Source organism: Asparagus officinalis, chromosome 9 (assembly GCF_001876935.1).
Source record: "Asparagus officinalis chromosome 9, Aspof.V1, whole genome shotgun sequence".
In the NCBI taxonomy this organism is placed as follows: domain Eukaryota; kingdom Viridiplantae; phylum Streptophyta; class Magnoliopsida; order Asparagales; family Asparagaceae; genus Asparagus; species Asparagus officinalis.
The window spans coordinates 48,643,642-48,650,046 of NC_033802.1; the positions used below are offsets into that span (position 1 = coordinate 48,643,642).

Genomic DNA, 6,405 nt, shown 5'->3' on the forward strand with positions numbered 1-6,405 from the left:
GATTTCAAATTGAATAAAAAATGTCCCAAAGTATTTAGTATTGCAGATGAATGCTCCATAGTTAAAAAAATCGAGACGATGTTATCTTTTCTCTATGTCACATAACAGAGGGTACTAAAGTGAAACTCTTAGAAACTTTGGGGTATTTAAGTGACATCATTCAAAAACTCTGGGGCATTTATATGTAACATTGGGTAAACAAGAAGGCACTAACGTGCAACATTTTGAAACTTTGGGCCTTTATATGCAAAGCTTAAATACTTAAAGGTATTTTTTTTCAGTTTGAAAAAAAGAGGTCACTTAAGTGCAGAGCCAGGTAATTGTAGGGCATTTAAGTGCAATTAAGCCCACATTCTTAACCACATAATATTGTTGTCCTTAGAGCTCTCTACCTATTCATTCAACTTCGTGATTATTTTATTATCACATAAGGCTACAGAAGTACACAAATTTTACTGGTCGCACTTTGATCCGACGAATCACATCTTCTTCAATCTAACCATCTCAACAAATAATGATCCTAAATAGCAAAGGCTGTTGCTTCAAGGTATTTTTATTTTACCGGCAGCCTGTACTGTATGATCATCCTTCTCACAAATTTTGCTAAAAATCTTATTTTCATATATTTTGTTGCTTTCTACTAATTCTAATTTCATATATTCAAGAGAATCTTGCCACCTTTCTATTTTGAAAATTATATCTTCTTTAGTCCTATTAACTTACTCTATATCATTTGCAAACTATATGCACCAAAAGGGCTTTATTATGAGTATGTCTTGTAAGTTCGTTCATAAGGACCATAACTAATATAGACTTAAACCTAATCCCTATAGATGCATATAGTTATAGGAAATAAATTTCTCTTGTCCAGTTTTTCTCACTCTAGTTGTTTCCTTCTTTTCTGATCACTTGAGTGTATCTGTTAGATACCTGTTCCATTTCTTTATTCTTTGAAAGCATGCCTTGAATTGAATTGTCTGACTTGTTTATGGGCATGATTTGCTTTTTTGTAAACTTTAATTCACGTAACTTCAATATGAAACCAACCTGACATGCTGCTCTAATTCAAGAACCAAACATAATTTTTTTGGAATTAATTGAAGCATGTCTTACCGGTTATGATGAGCAGCAAGAATTTCAATGCATTTTCTTTAAATTCGAAAATGTGTTTCTGCATTTAAGCATCAGGCTTTAAGGAACTTGTTGGTTGCCACTTTATTAGACTCATTCTTCCATGCATCTATTTATCATGACTCATGAACTTTTATTGATCTTAATTTTTGATTAGGATCATATGTTCCTACATTATACAACTTGATGATTAGAGTTCCGGTTGAATAACTGAGTTTAAGCTTATGATAATTTTCCTTGTTATCATTTTGCTTTTGTTCAAACGAGGATTCAATGAATTTAAATGTAGGTGCAAACTCAGCATGTGTCAAGGCTTGTGTTGTACTCATAATATGCACATGCGAGAATTAGGGAATACTCATTTTTGGACCATTTTGTTATACAGAAATTATATATATTTTTTGTTAGTGTTACTTTTGTATGCAAAATGATATCGTTTTACAATCATTCAACTGATGTGTTTAAATATTAGTTTTTTTCATAACTGCAAGCCTACATTTATGATCTACTTGATTGTTCTTGATGATATTTCATGTCCTGGAAGATTGCAACTGATGTTTGCTTATTAGGCTTTATGAATCTGTAGATGACACTTTCGAGGTGTTTAAGAATGCTTTAAGAACTTTATAATACTATCTAAACCTATTATAGAAACTTTCGTGAGGGTTTGATTTGGTACGATACGGGTAATCTGGGGGCTGGAGCAAGTTTCGAAATGTCAGTTTCTTAGTTTTATTATGTTGCTTGATATGCATCGCTGTACACAACAAATTGATTTCGGATTTGGATGGTGGTTGTTTAACATGGTCACTTGTTCATTCTCAGGAATAGATGCAACCCTGTTTCCTCACTCGATTAAAGCTTATTGACCTTGATTGGTGCTTCCATGGGATCAGGCATTCTTGCTTATCAAGTTCTCCTTTTTCTTCACAAACAAAAGCTTCCAACTAAAGTTTGAATCAGGAGGAAACCTTTTGAATAGTAGAAAGACGTTGAAGAATCAAAATGGTAGTCTCATGAATGCAAATAAACTCATATACTGCTCACAATAATATCTTAAAAGAGGTTACTTAATACTTCCATGCTCACAATTATCAAAGATATCCTATACAGAGCTTACCCGAGAAAGCCAAACGACATGTATAGTCTCAATTTATTCTCTCATATAAGAAGTTGTTTCGTGTTCATTATCCTCACCATGTTTCTTATATGTAATGAATTATGTCTGCTGATTGTAATTTGTTTGCAGTCATCGAGGCCAGAGTATAACCAGATCTTGGTGAAGAAGCCCGAAGGCCATGACTTCTGGTCATAATAGATTTTACGAAGTGCTCATTGTTCCCCCTTTGGCCATCAAAGTACAAGAATTTGATGCTCCTCCAACCTGAAGTTTCTGCGTGTAATATTAAAGTTTCTTATTGTTATCGAGGTTCCAAACTTGTATATCTGTATCTTCTAGTGTGGGAATGGTGACGTTGTAGTTTCAGTTGTTTCTCTTAATATCCTGTGTCTTTGCTTCTTGAGTTGGTTTCTGAAGAAGTGTCGTGAATCAGAGCTTTTGAGGATAGTTAGTGGGTCTGAGAATTGATTATTAGGGAGCGGAAATACAATCTCTTAAATCTATTTGGTATTATTGACAATAGGACCAATTTTGTTCATTATTTCTGGTAAATTTTGTTCTTTTCCCTCTATTTCTTTTCCTCTTCATCCATTTTACATTTTACATTTTACAGTTCTCCACATCCTCGGAGGAGGAGGGTAAAAAAGCTGTTTTCTACTTATTCTGAGAAAACTATCCTTTTTTCCTCCGAACTCTGAAACATATGACCTGAAGAAACACTGTTAATATGATAAACTACTTAGAACTCATTAGTTCTATCCATTGCTTACTACGTAAGCATTCGTTATCTTTGCCTATTGGTCTTGAATCTTTTCAGAAGCTTTTAAGTTATTCTTCTTTTGAATCTTGAGCTGGTTACAGTAATGAACTGCCGTATCCATCGTGTTGCGCAGAAGGAAAAAGAAGAATAGAAATATATAACTACAAATAGACTGGTATAAAAGCTAATCTCTTTCAACAATAATAGTACAGAAATATGTGTAATGAAATCTTCGACGAAAAAAGGTAATATCTGATTATTGGCAAGGGTGGAGTGAAATAGACCGTTGCTTCACCACCAAGTCAGCATTACATACTCTCTTGCCCTGTTTAGCAACTTGATAAAAGGAAAACACTAGAGGCACACCTTGTGCCACACCTTGAGGCACACCTCCCTCTCTCAGCTACAATATAGGGGGTCCACTTGAGATTTTTAAATAAATCTCAAATGAGCCCCCTGCACTGTAGCTGAGAGAGGGGTGTGCCCCAAGGTGTGGCACAAGGTGTGCCTCTAGTGGTAGGCCTTACATCCGGGCCGGCCCGGACTCCGCCCGGCCCTGAATCCGGGCCCCGGGCCGGGCAAAACCGGAGCCCGGACCCGGGTACCCCGGGCCGGGTCCGGGCCCGGGCCCGGGCCCAGAGCCGGGCCGGGCTCCGGTCGTCCCGGTTTTTTCAATTTTTTCTCCTTTTCTTTTCTTTTTGATAAAAAATGCTAAAAATTAGTTTAAATTTATTATATTTATATAATTATGTATTAGTATATACTTATAAATTATTATGTAACTATATATTATATATATTATATATACATATATATATGTAAATATATATATATATATATTTATAATCTATAAACTTAAGAGAAGAAAATCGCATAAGTAGCCATTGTTCCGTTGGGCAATGGGGAAGAAGTAGCCGTTGAATAATACTATCTTATATACAGAGAGAGAGTATACACAACACATATTATGACATATATAAGAAGGAGTATACTTATATATGAGGGAGTATACATATTAGTAAGAGAGAGTATACCTTTATAAGAGGAGCTATACATATTATATACATATATAATAAGAGTGTATACCTATATATATTATAATAAGAAAGAGTATACATATATAAGAGAGAGTATATTAGTATTATAAATATATAATAAGAGAGAGAGTATACACACACCCATATTATACATATATAAGAGAGAGTATACTTATATATACATATATATTAAGAGAGAGAGTATATATATATACACACATAATATATACATATATAAGAGAGTGTATACTTATATATACTTATAAAAGAGAGACTATACATATATAAGAGAGTATACTTATATATACATATATACTGAGAGAGAGAGTATACACACACACACACACACACACACATATTATACATATATAAGAGAGAGTATACTTATATATACATATATACTAAGAGAGAGTATATATATACACACACATATATTATACCATATATAAGAGAGTGTATACCTATATATCCTTATATAAGAGAGGTATACATATATAGAGAAGAGTATACTTATATATACATGTATAGTAAAAGAAAGATATATACATACATACATACATACATTATACATATATAAGAGAGTATAATATACACACACATATTATACATATAGAAAGAATATATTATAGTATACATATATTATATATATTATATACCATATATATATACATATATAAAAATATTATATATTATATATATAATATACATATATAAATACTATATAGATACATATAAAAAATAAAAAAATAAAAAAATACTATTCGCGGGCCGGGCACGGGCGGGCCGGGCACCAAAAAAGCTGGCCACGGGCCGGCCCGGAGCCGCGGATTGGCCCGGGTTCAGGGCCGAGGCGGGCACGGGCCACGGCCCGACCGGGCCCGGGCCGGGCTCCGGGCTGGGCCCGGGCCGGCGGACTTTTTGGACACCCCTATCTAGTGCTACCCTTGATAAAATTAGGCCAGCCCAGTTCTATCTTTTAATCAGGTAGGAAGTAGCTCAAGTTTAGGCTGATCAAGAGATTGAAAACCGAATTAAAATAAGTTGGCCCAGCTCTGACGTAACTTTTTCCAAACACAAAACTATATAACAACTAAACCAAATTTGAACTAGGTCCAGTTTTAATGATTTGTCAAACATGCCCTTCGAATAGTTGTTAAGCTACAACTCTATCAAGCTGCCGAATTGGGAAGGTTAGAGTTTCTCCCTTTCAGTTGATGCGTATGCGTCCATAACTTTCGAGCAAAAAACTACTAGTATTGCCTTCATGATACTTGATTAGACATTTATCATCGACCTTAAGGATAAAGTTCAATCTCCATCGAGGCTAGTGATTACAATTAAAGAGGGCCTATCATTTTGCAATAATGCCCTCAGTCTTTCCGTGGCAACCTCAGAAGCTTCTATTTTTTATGCACACTGATCCTTATTTTTTATGCACACTAATCTCCAACGAAGAAGGAACAGAAAAATTAAGGAACCTGGTAATATTTAATGCTGACGTTCTAGCTGCATCTCTTAACCTCAAACTAAACAGCTAAATATAAATAATTTGGTTCTACATGTATAAATTAGAATGTAAAATCAAAATATCCAAACCAAGGATAAGCAGGCAACTACATGAGAATATGTGTCCTTTCAACATAGAATTGTTATGCATCATTATACATGTACAACACGTAAATGTGCTACAAAAGATATTAAGTACGCACTACTTCAGCTTAAGCACTTGTACTAGCTATTCGTTACCGGGATCTATCATCCCCTGCCTCTAACTTGATCACTACTCGCAGATGGATGTAGAAATAATAGGCGTGAGCATAAGGCTCAATAAGCAACTATAATGAAGAAACCAGGGACAACTATAAGGGGAAAAGGGAATGGTCGTGTAGACAATCGAAATTGAAACTAATAGACATCAACAATAAGCTATCAATGCTCATAATATAATCAACGATGCAAATGAAACTTATGATTATCGATAATAAGTTATCAAGCTCAATATTTAGGATTCTAGATTCCCCATTCATGGGATATATCAATAAGCCATATTGTAGACGGATAAAATATACTCTCCCTCTTGGGCCAATGTTAAATCCAAATCCAAGAAGTGAAAGCCTATAATCTAGACAATTCATAAGGGTTCAAATACAAGTCCATGTCGAAACGCACTTGAACCATGATGAAGCTCGCTCAAGTCTCGTGCGAACTTCACTTAAAAGATCTATATGGGCCACGTCATTCTCGCCTTATGGGCAGTGGACTGCCCATGTTCTAGCGAAGCTCACTAGAATGACTTTGCCTATGACTACTCAGTGAGCTTCGCCCCTGAGCATTACTGGTGAGGTCTCTCTCTCTCT

The 6,405-nt window shown here is 35.1% G+C and overlaps 1 long non-coding RNA gene across 2 annotated transcripts; it reads left to right on the plus strand.

The window, feature by feature from the left end:
- LOC109824650 lies at positions 1,959-2,803 on the plus strand. Of its 2 annotated transcripts, none has more exons than XR_002242720.1 (2): positions 1,959-2,139; positions 2,381-2,803. It is a non-coding gene; the product is annotated as an uncharacterized LOC109824650 (long non-coding RNA). The 2 variants fall into 2 exon arrangements; XR_002242719.1 differs by having other exon boundaries at positions 2,130-2,271.